This window comes from Rana temporaria, chromosome 3 (genome assembly GCF_905171775.1).
Source record: "Rana temporaria chromosome 3, aRanTem1.1, whole genome shotgun sequence".
Classification (NCBI taxonomy): Eukaryota; Metazoa; Chordata; class Amphibia; order Anura; family Ranidae; genus Rana; species Rana temporaria.
In genome coordinates, this window is record NC_053491.1 from 18,011,357 (window position 1) to 18,026,999 (window position 15,643).

Genomic DNA, 15,643 nt, shown 5'->3' on the forward strand with positions numbered 1-15,643 from the left:
TCAGACACCTCCACCTGAAAAAACATTCCTGTTTTGGAGGTCGTCTCATTGTTGCCCATCTAGTGCACCTGTTGTTAATTTAAATTAACAGCAAAGCAGCTGAAACTGATTAACAACCCCCTCTGTAAAAGACCCCTCCCCATCTGTATACACCCCTCCCCCCTCTGTATACACCCTCTGCTACTTAACTGACCAGATCAATATCCCAGGAGTTCTCATTCAAAAGTGTTCCTTTCATTTTTTTGAGCATTATATATATATACAGGGCTCAAGTCCTGCGGGAACGCGTGGGAACGGAGTTCCTGCACTTTTTTCACAGCAGGAACTCAGTTCCCTTTGCAGGACTAGAGCAGCCGAGCCGTCCGAGCCAATCTTCACTAAGCGGCGATGCCCAGCTCGAGTCACTGTCAGGGGCAGGCGAACCTTAGTAATCCTTTATGTTACTGGCCGCTTCCTGTATATGGATTCATCGGGTAGTGTGCGGGTATTCCATCACTTCCTCGATGTGGGAGCTTTTGTCATTGTTCCCAGGAGACATTGCGGAGGTCTGCCGAAAGTTATCGCAGGATTTAGAAAGAGCTTGCGGGTTTATTTATTATGCATATGAGAGTATCAATTTTTTTTTTTTTGGTGGCAGAGTGGATCTTGGGTGGGAGTTCCCATACTTTTTTCCCCAGGACTTGACCCCTGTATATATAAATATATATAAATAAATATATATATATATATATATATATATATATATATATATATATATATATATATACAAGCATACCCCACTTTTAAGTACACAATGGGACCAGAGCATGAATGTAAAACGAAAATGTACTTAAAGTGAAGCAATACCTTTTTTCACTTTTCGGGTGTAGTGGGGGGGTCAGGGGCTGTAGTGGGGGTGTCAAGGGCACACTGGAACACAGCGTGCGACGCTCTCGGAGCTGCTGCGGTTTCAAAATATCTGTACAGTACTTGTGAGGCACTTTACATACACTTGTGGGAGATTTACTAAAACTGGAGCACTCAGAATTTGGTATGTAACCAATCAGCTTCCAGTTTTTTTTTGTCAAAGCTTAAAGTGTATCTAACATATAAGAGAGAAGAGTTGGCAACTCCAAAGTCCTTGTTACAAAAATTTATTAGCTACATATGAGCATTAAAAGCAAACCACTGACGCGTTTCGGAGTGAGCCTTAGTCACAGCGTGACAAAAGTGTATCTAAACGTTTTTTAAAAATGAATAAAACAACAAACATGTTATACTTGCCTGCTCTGTGTAATGGTTTTGCACAGAGCAGCCCCGATCCTCCTTTTCTGGGGTGCCCAGCTGGCGCTCCAGGCCCCTCCTCTTTGGCGAGTGCCTCCAGGCACACATGCGTGCTCACTCCCAGTCTGTGTCTATTGACACAGACTGGGCGACTCGGCCTGCCCCCCATTTCCTCATCACAGCATTTGATTGAAAGCAGTGGGTGCCAATGGGTGCCATTGCTATTAATCTGCCTAAAGAGGAGTGAAACGGTGGCGAGAGCACGTCACTGGATCGGATCTGGCTCAGGTAAGTATAAGGGGGGGGCTGGGGGGCTCCTGCAGCACGGAAGTCTTTTTAACTAAATGCATAGAATGCCTTAAAGGGGTTGTAAAGGTTTGTTTTTTATTTTCTAAATAGGTTACTTTAAGCTAAAGCATTGTTGGTTCACTTACTTTTTCCTTCCATTTCCCTTCTAAATATTTTTTCTCTTTGTTTTCTTTGTCTGAATTTCTCACTTCCTGTTCCTCCTCAGTAAGGTGTTCAGTAAGCTGTTCTAAATGACTTTCCACCGCTCAGATGATGGTGGAAAGCTTACTGAGGAGAAACAGGAAGTGAGAAATTCAAACAAAGAAAACAAACATTTAGAAGGGAAATTGAAGGAAAAGGTAAGTGAACCAACAATGCACTAGCTTAAAGGAACCTATTTAGAAAATAAAAGACGAACCTTTACAACCCCTTTAAGGTAAAAACCTTGAGGCTTTAGAGCCATTTTAATTGAACAAGCTGAAGTTGGAAGCTGATTGGTTTCTATGCACAGCTGCACCAGATTCTGAGTGTACCAGGTTTAGTAAATCACTTCCATATTGTAACAAATTTTTAGGCTTTACCCAGACCATCTCTTGTATCATGTCTGCAGTCTCTGACCATCTCTTGTATCATGTCTGCAGTCTCTGACCATCTCTTGTATCATGTCTGCAGTCTCTTCAAGCTGGTTTCGCAGACTATGAATCCAACTTGTTTAGAGGCCCCCAATTCTGATTCACAAGAATTTTGCAACGAATTGTCGGATTATTTCATTAATAAAATAGAAAAAAATCTGTGAAAGCATTCAGCAAAATGGAATCGTCACTAATTCTTCCCCAAATCCCAAACAAAATATCCACATAGATCCGCCGCACCTACCAAAATTCACTCTAAAACCCATTTCCATCAATGCCACCATAAATATAATCGGGACGCTGCGTAATTGCACAGCGCCCAATGACATCATACCCACTAAACTGCTGAAAGAAAGTGCCGATATACTGGCACCAGCTATCACGCAGCTCATAAACCAGTCATTCAAGGAGGGCATGGTGCCCACCTTGCTGAAACAAGGTCAGGGGAGGGCTGGCAGCCTTAGGCCTGAGGGGTAAGTCCAGTCAAGTGGCCCATAGAGCGTGGAAAAGTGATGGATCGAGGAAAACAGTCTAAGATTTTTCATGATCACAAAAGTGCGCACAGAGGCCCCCCTTACATCAGAGTCCGCACAGAGGCCCCCCTTACATCAGAGTCCGCACAGAGCCCCCCTTACATCAGAGTCCGCACAGAGGCCTCCCTTACATCAGAGTCCGCACAGAGGCCCCCCTTACATCAGAGTCCGCACAGAGGCCCCCCTTACATCAGAGTCCGCACAGAGGCCCCCTTACATCAGAGTCCGCACAGAGGCCCCCCTTACATCAGAGTCCGCACAGAGGCCCCCCTTACATCAGAGTCCGCACAGAGGCCCCCCTTACATCAGAGTCCGCACAGAGGCCCCCCTTACATCAGAGTCCGCACAGAGGCCCCCCTTACATCAGAGTCCGCGTGTCTGTGCAGAAAGAGAAGGGGATGTCAGTGCTGGTATGCGCTGAGGCTGAGCTATGTGTGAGACGAGACATAGCTCAGCTCTGCAGCCATCTACCTCGGAGCTGACACAGGCACGGCTGCACAGTGGGAGGTGAGCAGCGGCCGTGACCTGTGTCAACAGAGCTCCAGCAGGCATATTCCTGCTCTGCAAAAACAGCATTTGTTAGTGGCGTCCGGTGGCTGTGCATAGTGTCACCAGCCCGGGGGGAGATTTCCACCCTGCCCCCCCTGCCAGCCCTCCCCTGAACAAGGTACAATAAAACCAATTCTAAAAAACCCCACACTTGGCCCATAACAGCTCTAAATATCTCCTCCAAGATAATGGAGAAAGAAGTTGTACAACAGCTGCAACAACACTTAGACACCCATAAATTACTCGATCCGTTTCAATCAGGCTTCCGTCCGGGTCACGGAACAGAAACGGCGCTGCTCAAAATATGGGATGACGCTCTAGAGGCCGCAGACGAAGGAGAATCTTGTCTCCTGATACTGCTGGACCTAAGCGCGGCTTTTGACACTGTAGACCACGGACTACTACTGGCTAGGCTAGCTGAAGTAGCCAGAGTCGCGGAAGGTGATCTATCTTGGTTCTCCTCCTTCTTGGAAAACCGATCACAAACAGTGAAACTGGGAGCGTTCACTTGTGAAAAACGTACTGTGTCATGCGGAGTCCCTCAGGGATCTCCCTTATCGCCCGTATTGTTTAATATCTATCTTCGCCCTCTCTTTGAAATCATCAGTAACCAGAAGTTACTTTACCACTCCTATGCAGACGACACACAACTGTATTTCCGCATCTGCAACAAAAAGGATCATTCTCTTGGACTAGAGAAATGCCTCACTCTAATAGATAACTGGATGACAAACAGTTATCTTAAACTCAACGGTTCAAAAACAGAACTTCTCCTGTTTCACGCAAACCGAAAAAGTCACCCCGCGTCAACATGGACACCCAGCCCATTCTGGGGAAAACTATCACCCCAAGCCCCAAAGTCGAAAGTCTTGGAGTGATTTTCGACTCCTGCATGACAATGGATGCACAAATAGGATCAGTAGTCAGCGGATCCCACCATCTGCTGCGCCTACTACGCCGACTCACACCCTTTATCCCGAAAGAGGACATTGCAGTCGTGGTGGGAACAATCATCAATTCCAGACTCGACTACGCAAATGTCAAAAATGAGTTGGGAAAAGGGGAAAAGAGGGAGTGCAAGTTAGATCACTGATTAATAGGTATCCTTAATTGTGGGTACCTTGGAAAGGTCACACATCAAATGATGGTACTGTTACTGTAACCGTAAAGGTCATATAAAATAAATACAGTAGGGGGAATAAGTTGGGGAGAGGGAGTAGTCTAAGTGGAGACTGAATATTGGAGTTAGTGGGTTACTTTAGGTAACAGTGAATGACCAGTAAACTGTGTTACAAATATAGCAAAAGTTTATTGAGCACAGCTAATTGTGCAAAATTGATAAGTGGTAAGAAGGTTAAAACCATCAAATTCGAAGAGTTCCTTTACACATAAAACATAACTAACAAGACTCACAGGGACTACATATAACAACACCTGTCCGGACTTACTGATGACTCGCTCGACTACGCAAATGCCCTCTATCTAGGACTCCCCAGATACCAAATCACTCGTCTGCAAGTCGTTCAAAATACGGCCGCTTGACTTGTGACCGGCAAAAAAACCATGGGAATCAATCTCACCTTCACTGAGATCCCTTCATTGGTTGCCAGTAAAAGACAGAATCACTTTCAAGGCACTCTGCCTAATACATAAGTGTATTCGAGGCAACGCCCCCCAATATCTATGCGAAAAAATAAAAGCCCATAACCCCAATCGCATTCTGCGATCCACCAATCAAAACCTCCTCCAGATACCCAAAGCCAGATACAAGTCCAAAGGAGATCGAAGACCAGGGACCTCGGCTGTGGAATGCGTTACCAACCACCATCCGACGGGAGTCAGACTACTTGGCCTTCAGGAGAAAGATTAAAACCCATCTCTTCTGAGGTTGAGGAGCTTCCTTACCCCGGGAATGGAAACAGCGCCCAGAGGCGATTCAGTTCGCATGTACAAGTTTTTTTTTTCACTCTGACCATCTCTTATATCATATCTGTAGTCATCCAACCATCTCCTGTATCGTGTCTGTAGTCTCTGACCATATCTTGTATCATGTCTGCAGTCCCTGACCAGCTCTTGTATCATGTCTGTAGTCTCTGACCAGCTCCTGTGTCATATCCGCAGTCTCTGACCATCTCTTGTACCATATCTGCAGTCTTTGACCATCTCCTGTATCATGTCTGCAGTCTCTGACCTTCTCTTGTATCATGTCCGCAGTCTCTGACCTTCTCTTGTATCATGTCCGCAGTCTCTGACCTTCTCTTGTATCATGTCCACAGTCTCTGACCTTCTTGTGTATCATGTCTGCAGTCTCTGACAATCTCTTGTATCGTGTCTGCAGTCTCTGACCATCTCTTGTATCATGTCTGCAGTCTCTAACCATCTCTTGTATCATGTCTGCAGTCTCTGACATTCTCTTGTATCATCTCTGCAGTCTCTGACCTTCTCTTGTATCATGTCCGCAGTCTCTGACCTTCTCTTGTATCATGTCCACAGTCTCTGACCTTCTCTTGTATCATGTCCACAGTCTCTGACCTTCTCGTGTATCATGTCTGCAGTCTCTGACCATCTCTTGTATCGTGTCTGTAGTCTCTGACCATCTCTTGTATCATGTCTGCAGTCTCTAACCATCTCTTGTATCATGTCTGCAGTCTCTGACAATCTCTTGTATCGTGTCTGCAGTCTCTGACCATCTCTTGTATCATGTCTGCAGTCTCTAACCATCTCTTGTATCATGTCTGCGGTCTCTGACCTTCTGTTGTATCATATCTGCAGTCTCTGACCTTCTCTTGTATCATGTTCGCTGTCTCTGACCTTCTCTTGTATCATGTCCGCAGTCTTTGACCTTCTCTTGTATCATGTCTGCAGTCTCTGACCTTCTCTTATATCATGTCCGCAGTCTCTGACCATCTCTTGTACCATATCTGCAGTCTCTGACCATCTCCTGTATCATGTCTGCAGTCTCTGACCTTCTCTTGTATCATGTCCACAGTCTCTGACCTTCTCGTGTATCATGTCTGCAGTCTCTGACAATCTCTTGTATCGTGTCTGCAGTCTCTGATCATCTCTTGTATCATGTCTGCAGTCTCTGACCTTCTCTTGTATCACGTCCGCAGTCTCTGACCATCTCTTGTACCATGTCTGCAGTCTCTGACCATCTCCTGTATCATGTATCAAGTCTTTGATTAGATCTTTTTGTGTGTCTACTGTCTGGCACTGAATGGTAGAAATGTGCACAGAAAAAAAAATCGTTTTTTGTTGTTCCGTTTCGTATCGTTCCGTAGGTTCGTTCCCGTTCGTTTTTCGTAAGACGCCCGTTTTCCTGTTCGTTCCCGTTCGTTTTTCGTACGACGCAATTTTTTCGTATTCCGATCGTTTCGTATTTTGGTTACCGTTTCATTTTCGTACATGCGGGATGGTTCGTTATTCTGTTTAATTCATGTTCGTTACTTGTTAGACAATAATTTTTGTGAATTTTCGTCATTTTGTACTTTCGTAAATATATCGCGGGATTCGCGGCACTTTCAACACGCGGCTCATCCATATTAACTATTGTTAAGCCCCATACACTTGGTCAGACTTTTTTAACAACAAACATAAAAACGATCGTTTTACCGAACGTTCGTTCGTTTTTAAACTCCATCAGAAAAACATTTTTGGGTTCCAGGTTCAAAAGTCTGGCCAACTGATCTCTCCCTTCAGACGAAAATCCACAGAAAAGTTTATTTGGCTTTACTGTACTACTCAGCACAAAAGAGAAGCTGCTTCACTAACTAACTACACTCACTGCCCATTCAAAAAAACGAAAATGACATCTTATAACAAAAGATTTGCATTCTGTATTTTGAAACCAAATTACGAACAGAAAAAAGGAATTCAGAATACAGAATACAAATATTTTGTTATAAGATGTCATATGAACATACGAACAGAAAAAGGATTCAAACAAAATACAGAATGAAAATCTTTTGTTAGATGTCATATGAACATACGACTGAAAATCAAAATACGAACAGAACAAGGATTCAAACAAAATACAGAATGCAAGTCTTTTGTTATAGATGTCATTTTCGTTCTTTTGCCGTTTTCGTTTTGTCGTATTTTCGTCGGATCGTTCGTTCGTATTTGCGGTTGTTCGTTATGCGGCTCATTCGTAATCCCGTCGTTTTGGTATTTTGGTGCTTTAAGTTTTTCGTATGTACACATTATTCTGCGGGTACGAAAATGAACATTTTCGTACGAAAATAACATTCGTACGAACGGGAATGCACATATCTACTGAACGGCCCTTTGGTGATGTCGGGGGCCACACTTGAGGACTTCCCATATGAAGAGAGTTGACCGCCGCTGGCTCAGGGGAAACAACCGTGGAAATAACGGATATCCCAGCTAATAAAAGCGTTGGCACGATTCCTGGCAAGAAAACGGTGCCATACGACGGCGTACCTGGGAATGACACGGAGCCACGTCTTTGATGTGAGACGGGATATTTTCCTCCCGATTCCCACATTATGGTGCAGGATATGTGGCCATTCGGGGAATGAGAGATGCCTTTGTCTCCGTAGATCAGAGCAATTTGCAGAACTCCGAGGGAAGCGGAGTTAATAAAGAAAGCAGGGATAAGATGTCTGTCAGCACCACAGACAGGAACTAAAGTGCTGTTATTATCATTAACCACTTAGCAGCTGGATGGGATTCAAGATATGCGATTCCAACAAGTGCCTAATCGCCCGGCGCTCATTATCCTGGCCGGAGGGAAAAGTGGCTCGCTTTTTTTTTTTTTTCTGATGTCGTCTTTTAATATTGAACTTACCCCGAGGAATGTAAAGTGTCTGGGGGGAAGTTTAATCTCACAGATCAACAATATATTTACAAATCATTATCCTGCGGTGTGACGCACTGACCGTAGAAATGTAATGTAGCGTTAACCTTCATCTTATTAAATTACAAGGAAAGGATAATAATTACTACACTTTAGACGGGGGCTGGAGGAGGCCGATCCTGGCAGACAATATATAAGGCATTGTGTCGGAGAAGTTCTTTGACTGATGTTTAGATGCAAAAAAGGGATAGATTTATTTTATTTTATTTTTTTATTATAAGTTCTACATTTAACCAAAGGATTAACAACTGTTTTGTATACAGGGCCAGATTAAGAGCATCATGGGCCTGGTGCTGAAGATTTTGGAGGACCATTTTTAAATGCAAACTATTTTTTATTAAAACAAATTAAGTATTTTAACCACTTAACCCCCCGGACCATATTGCTGCCCAAAGACCAGAGCACTTTTTTGCGATTCGGCACTGCGTCGCTTTAACTGACAATTGTGCGGTCGTGCGACGTGGCTCCCAAACAAAATTGGCGTCCTTTTTCGCCCACAAATAGAGCTTTCTTTTGGTGGTATTTGATCACCTCTGCGGTTTTTAGTTTTTGCGCTATAAACAAAAATAGAGCGACAATTTTGAAAAAAATGAATATTTTTTACTTTATGCTATAATAAATATCCCCCAAAAATATATAAAAAAAAGTTTTTTCCCCTGTGGATGGTGTCACTACGTGATTTTTTCACGTAGTTTGCGTAAGGCTTTTTCCCGGCGTAACGTTACTCCTGCTATATGAGGCATAGCCAATGTTAAGTATGGACGTCATTCCCACGTCAAATTTTTAAAATTTTACGTCGTTTGCGTAAGTCGTTTGCGAATAGGGCTTTGCGTAAATTACGTTCTTGACGAAAGCATTGACTATTTGTGATGTGATTAGGAGCATGCGCACTGGGATGCGTTCACGGGCGCATGCGCCGTTCGTGAGAAACATAATTTACGTGGGGTCATGTTTTATTTACATAAAACACGCCCACCTCTTGACAATTTTAATTTGACGCGCTTACGCCGCCAGATTTATGCCACGCCGCTGCAACTTAGGGAGCAAGTGCTTTGTGAATACTGCACTTGCCCGTCTAAGTTGCGGAGGCGTAGCGTAAATAGGATACGCTACGCCCGCATAAACTTACGTCCCCCTACCTGAATCTAGCCCATAATTTCCAGATAATCATAGCACACATCAGAATCAACAGATTTATAGTTTTGATTTGCAGTATCCATAGGTAATCATCAGCCCAATAGTCTGTTAATATCAGATTAACATGTAGATGGTTCTATAACCTTAAGTGGAATTGCCCCGATGATGTCACATTTGATGAAACTCGTTGGAGGTGCTGATGTCACTGTGTTCTGTGAGAGGATCATTTTGAGAAGAAAATGATTTTGCACTATATGAGTTAAGGCCCGTACACACGATCCAATTTTATGGCAATAATTGTCTGATGGATAATCCGACCGCGTGTATGCTCCATCAGGCGATTGTTGGCTGAATTAACGACAACAAAAGTTGGCTGTTCATGCTCACCAACTGTCTGGCAATAAATCTGTTATTAAAGTGACAAGTGCTTTTGCGCTAATACGGATCCTTAAAATGTGTAATAACCACGACTAAATACAGTGCAGCAAGACCTATTAATATTTACAAAGACACCGAGCAAAAATCAATAAAAAGTGGGATCCTGCGCAATGTATCACACAAATAAAATACGAATATCGTAATCAGACTAAAAAAAGTGTAAAAAGTACAAATATATATAAAATAATATAAATATTAAAATGTAGATATTGATGAAAGAGCTGACGTGATGAATGAGTCCAATAGAAAGTGCAATATAATCACTCACAAGTGAATGCAAATATAGATAATATTCCAGTGAACAAATCTATATATATAGATATAAATCAAATATTGTTGTGCAAAACCGTGAAAACAAGTGTAAAACTGTCCCAAAATAAATAAATGTAAATGATGCTGTCAGAACTGAACCAGCTGAATATCCACTCAGTGACTGCTTAGTGCTTGACATACGATGAATATATCCCTTAATGGGCTCACAGGACTCTTACCTCCAGGCCGAAAATAGAGAGCATCAGATATACACCACACTGGCAGCCTTCTATGGATGATCCCAGCAGCTCTTTCTTGTGAACTGGCAATCCTTTTCCTAAATGTATCCAGCAGTGCTCAGACCCAAGTGTAAAGGAGAGAGAACAGAAGCGGAGGGACTCCAATAGTAAAGTACCATAAGGCTCAGGTGTAAATTTTAATGTAGAAAAACCTGCGCTTACATAAGAAACTAAAAACTGTGCAGTAAATTTAAAAACGAGCGGCGTCGGCTTACGTCACTCCAGGTGTACGTCCTGTTATGTCGGATTATCCGATCGTGTGTACACAAATCCGTCCAACTAAAATCCAAAGTACAAACACGCATCCTGTGATCAAGTCCAATTGCGACGAAACGTTGGGAGGCGGCGTGCTGACGTCACCGCGTACCTTCTACCCGATACGGGCTGTGTTTCCAAAGCTGGCCGGCTTTTATGTGCTCGTTTTTATCTATTCCATGTAAGTGTGTTTTCATTTACTTCCTATATTAAAAAAAAAAGGATTTTACACTATGTGAGCCTTTTGTTTCTTGCATACCTGTGGATGCTCTAATGGGAAGCTTCTGGCTTAATGAGGACATACTCTGATAAGGATTCCAATGCTGTGGCTGCCTATGTGATATCATTCCAGTACCTCTTATCATGCTGTGTGAGATCTCTTATAATCTGGAGATCAATTCCATCCGGTAAGAGGCCCTTTGTAATCTTGGTGGAGGATCTTTCCTTTCAAAGCACTCTTCTTGTGGATTTGTTGGTGCACCTGGGAGATTGTTTTATGAATTTGCCTGTGTGGCGTTACTATCTACATTGATTTGAACTTTTTTCACCATTTATTGTCACTATAATTTTAGCGCGATCTCCTTCCCTTTACGCATGCTCAGAACCAATGTTAAACATTAACCACTTCCCGCCTGGTCAATATACAATTGACGTCCGGGAAGTGGTTGTGAAATCCTGACTGGACGTCTATTGACATCCTGCAGGATTTCATGCCGGCGCGTGCCCGTGGGGGCGCGCAGCGCGGCGATGGGTGATGCGGGGTGTCAGTCTGACACTCTGCATCTCCGATCTCGGTAAAGAGCCTCCGGCGGAGTCTCTTTACCACGTGATCAGCTGTGTCCAATCACGGCTGATCACGATGTAAACAGAAAGAGCCGTTGATGGCTCTTCCTCACTCGCGTCTGACAGACGCGAGTAGAGGATAGCCGATCGGCGGCTCTCCTGACAGGGGGCGTTCACGCTGATTCTTTATCAGCGCAGCCCCCCCTCGGATGCCCACACTGGACCACCAGGGAAGCCCACACTGGACCACCAGGGAAGGGGGCAGTAAAAAAAAAAAATTAGAAAGATGCCAATCAGTGCCCACAAATGGGCACTGACTGTCAACATGGGCACTGGGATAAACAAGTGATGCCCAGCAATGCCCTCAGTGCCACCCCTCAGTGTCCATCAGTGCCACCCCTCAGTGTCCATCAGTGCCACCCCTCAGTGTCCATCAGTGCCACCTCTCAGTGCCCACCCATGCCCAGTGCCCACCCATCAGTGCCACCCATAAGTACCCATCAGTGCCACCCATGAGTGCCCATCAGTGCTGCCTATGAGTGCCCAGTGCTGCCTATGAGTGCCCATCAGTGCCGCCTATGAGTGCCCATCAGTGCCGCATACCAGCGTCGCCTATCTGTGCCGCCTATCAGTGCCTATCAGTGCCGCCTTTCAGTGCCCATCAGTGCTGCCTCACCGGTGCCCTTTAGTGCCGCCATATCAGTGCCCGTAATCGAAGAAGAAAACTTACTTATTCACAAAAAAATAACAGAAAAAATAAAAACTTTATTTTTTTCAAAATTTTTGGTATTTTTTTTAGTTGTTGCGCAAAAAATAAAAATCGCAGAGGTGATCAAATACCACTAAAAGAAAGCTCTATATGTGGGAACAAAATGATAAAAAAATTGTTTGGGTACAGTGTAGCATGACCGCGCAATTGTCATTCAAAGTGCGACAGCGCTGAAAGCTGAAAATTGGCTTGGGCAGGAAGGTGCGTAAGTGCCCGGTATGGAAGTGGTTAAAGACCCATATGCACGATCAGACTTTTTGACAACAACGGTCCGACGGACCTGTTTTATCGGACAATCCGCCCGTGTGTACGCTCCATCGGACAATTGTTTTTGGTTTTTCAACAGACAAATGTTCGCTGTGAATGCTCTCAAACTTTCCGGCAACAAATGTCCGATGGAGGATAATCCGATCGTGTGTAAACAAGTCCATCAGACTAAAGTCCAAAGTACAAACACGCATGCTCAGAAAGAAAAATAAATCGCCCAAAAAAATGTAAATATCTCAAAACCAGGCTAGTAATAAACCAATGAATAACCAATGCCAGCTAACATAAATAAATCAATTGCCTTAATTCCAAAGTAATGATCTCGTGAAAAATGAACTAATTAAAAATAGTAACTTAATAATGAGCAATGAATATGATTGAAAAGATCCCTAAAAAAATTTTGGGCCAGATTCACGTAGAATTGCGGCGGCGTAACATATCCTAGATACGTTACACCGCTGCAATTTTTCATCGCAAGTGCCTGATTCACCAAGCACTTGCGATGAAAACCTACGGGCCAATTCAAATGGGCGTGTGCCACTTAAATTAGGCGCGCTCCCGCGCCGGACCTACCGCGCATGCTCCGTTTCCGAACTCCTGCCGTGCTTTGCGCGAAGTGACGTCATTTTTTTGAACGGCGATGCACGTAGCGTAATTCCGTATTCGGGGACGGCTTACGCAAACAACGTTATTTTTTAAATTTCGACGCGGGAACGACGGCCATACTTTACACAGCAATACGATTGCTGTGTAAAGTTAAGGCACCAAAAAAAAGACTAACTTTGCGACGGGAAACTAGACGTAGCGGCAACGTAGCGAACGCGAAAAACCCCTGGGGATCGCCGTAACTCCTAATTTGCATACCCGACGCTGGTTTACGACGCAAACTCCTCCCAGCGGCGGCCGCGGTATTGCATCTTAAGATCCGACAGTGTAAAACAATTACACCTGTCGGATCTTATGGATATCTATGAATCAGTCGCATAGATAGAAACAGAGATACGACGGCGTATCAGTAGATACGCCGTCGTATCTCGTTTGTGAATCTGGCCCTTAGCTTTTTTTTAAAAAGAATGGGGATATTTATTATAGCAAAAAGTAAAAAATATTGTTTTTTTTCGAAATTTTCGTTCTATTTTTGTTTATAGCGCAAAAAAATAAACACCGCAGAGGTGATCAAATACCACCAAAAGAAAGCTCTATTTGGGGGGAAAAAAGGACGTCAATTTCGTTTGGGAGCCACGTCGCACGACCGCGCAATTGTCAGTTAAAGTTACGCAGTGCCGAATCACAAAAAGTGCTCTGGTCAGGAAGGGGGATAAATTCTTCCGGGGCTGAAGTGGTTAATGACATTTTGGACTATTTATATACTTGATGTTTATTGATTTGGATATTTGATTTTGCACCTCGCACTTTTTTGTTACTTACCGAGTTAGCGCCACATTTGTTATTTATTTATTGGGTTAGGTACAAATGCTTTTTCTGTTCCCTAGACCTAAACAAGTATTTAATCCTTTCAGGCCGGGGGCAGCCCCACTGCAAGGGATCATTTTTTTACTTTATCTGGAGTTGGGCTTAAATATTACAATATTAGACACATTTATATTTCCCACCATATTTAGCTGTACTTTGTGTCCTAGGAAGACTCTAGCAGCTACGAGTCAGAGGTGAGAGGTCCCCTGAGGTCTGACAGTTGCTGCCTTGTCAACGGCTGATAGAACATATAAAGCTCAGATTACAAAAGTATAACACATATGGCCATTTCATTCCCATGTGTTATTTGCTTATTTATGATTGAATAGTTTTGCTTATGAGATAAATTTTCAGAACGCTAAAGGCATAACTACGCACATCAGATGAATTTACCACATGCATGTTTAATTTACAGCTCACACGTTATTTCTTTTTTAATATGTAAAATCAGTTCACTGGACAATTTGTTATATGTATTGGTAAGACACAGTGGGCCAGATTCACGTAGCTCGGCGCATCTTTATGCCGGCGTAGCGCATCTTCGATGCGCTACACCAACGTAACTTCGAGAGGCAAGCAGCATATTCTCAGAGCAAATGCTCGCAGCGTTGCGCCGGCGTAACTTAAATTTGTCTGCGTAAGCCGACGTAATTCAAAGTGGGAAGGAAGTGGGCGTGATCCATTTAAATGAAGCGTGACCCCATGCAAATGAAGGGCCGAACGAACGACGCATGCGCCGTCACGTGATCACATGTCCCGCGTCCCTCCGCGCATGCGCACAACTACGCCCGGTGTATCCCCCGAGATAAGCTGGTCCACCGTTTATGCCAATGGCATAAATACGCCCAGACATGCGCCCGTCGAGCGCAAAAGTACACCAGCAGGTTTGGTTGGTTTGGTGTGGTTACTTTTGTGTGCTTATTTCAGAGCCATGTCTGAACCAGTGCAAGAGAGGAGAAGGCTATAATAATTGATGCCATGTCAAGGCACAACAAGTACCTCCATGGTTCGGAGAGTGGCACGACCAGCAAGGTCCGTAAGGATCAGATCCTTGCTGAGATAGCAACACAGGTCAATGTCCTTGGCGATGAGGAACGGACCCCAAACAAAATAGGCAAGAAAATCAACGACCTGCGGCGTCTCGTGAAGGAGAAGGTGGCCAAGATGAAGAGGCACAGCAGGGGCACCGGAGGTGGACCAGCCCTGAATATCACGCTCACTCCTGATTAGCAGGTCATAGCCAGGTGCCTGGAGAGGGAGCAGGTGGAGGGCCTGGAGGGCTTTGATTCTGTTGATCAGCCCTTGAGGACAGGTAAGTGTTTTATCTCTTATCAGGTGTGTAGCATGTGAGGGGGTGGAAGGGAACATGTGACAAGTGTGTGGGTCCACCAACATGTGAATGTTTTGTTCACAGATGTGCAGGAGAGAGCTGGCCCATCCTCGGCTGCTGGGCGACCAACCCCATCCCATGAGGACAGTGTCCACGTATCTCATTTTGAGGAAGTAGAGGAGGAGCACGGTCCTCTGGAGGATGGAATTTACCTTGGGGACGAGACCACCATCCCAGGACCCTCCCATACCTCCACCTCCATAGGGGATAGCCCCCCAAGGGCCTCCACCTCCATAGGGAATAGCCCCCCAAGGGCCTCCACCATTATGGGAAGTACCCTCAAGGGCATCCCCATACAGTCAGCCCCAAGCCACACCTGCACCCAGGAAGGCTACGAGGAAGACGAGGGGTGATCCAGCGGCCTTAGAAGCCACTTTGTCGAGGCACCAGGCCAGGCAGACCCGCCATGTTGGTTCTGTTGCGTGTGACATGCGCC